Source organism: Octopus sinensis, linkage group LG7, assembly GCF_006345805.1.
Source record: "Octopus sinensis linkage group LG7, ASM634580v1, whole genome shotgun sequence".
NCBI lineage: Eukaryota > Metazoa > Mollusca > Cephalopoda > Octopoda > Octopodidae > Octopus > Octopus sinensis.
Genome location: NC_043003.1, coordinates 103,001,550 through 103,002,259, shown reverse-complemented (window position 1 = coordinate 103,002,259; position 710 = coordinate 103,001,550).

Sequence of the window (710 nt, the reverse complement as noted above, 5' to 3'; positions counted from 1 at the left end):
AGAAATACACTCCAAAGACCATTTAGTCTGCTCCCACTATCTCATTTAATTGACAAGATATTTTTCTAGATTTGTTTTGGCTGCTACAGCCTGCCTGTTTCTTAGCCATCCTTCACAGCAGGTTATGGCTATAAACTAATTAAGATAATTGCTTGAAATAATTGGGTTGTTTTGACCTCTTTACTGCTAGCATACCCGTTATACTTCTGTGTCTCTATAAATTCGAATGCTGTTTTTTTTAAACACTTATTCCTTACGTTGTTTGAGGAATAGGTCATGCTTAAGGTTTTACCTTGCCTGTTTATACCTGTTTCAAAATCTATCTGGAGACGATGGATTTATGCCATGATGTAATCTATGAATGCACCAGTAATATTCTACCGAAACAGCTGTAGTAAATTTTAAATCCCGTTTGTGATTCTTTTATACGTACGTCGCACCGGGAACCAACCCTGAATTGGATCTATGACTTAAATTTGATTTAGCACTTACATATCTACACACTAGCGGCATAATACCAACGAATGATACCTTATGTTTTTTTTACCTTACCGTGAACCCTATGTTATGCTACCTAGCCAGTTCTAGCGTCCTACATGTTGATGAGCCTGGATTCTAATGAATCCTGTAACTAATCTATATGTAATGTATTATAACTAAAAGGCTCCGACTTCCAGTACTCAGAGTTGCTCGTTTCCGAACATCAGCTG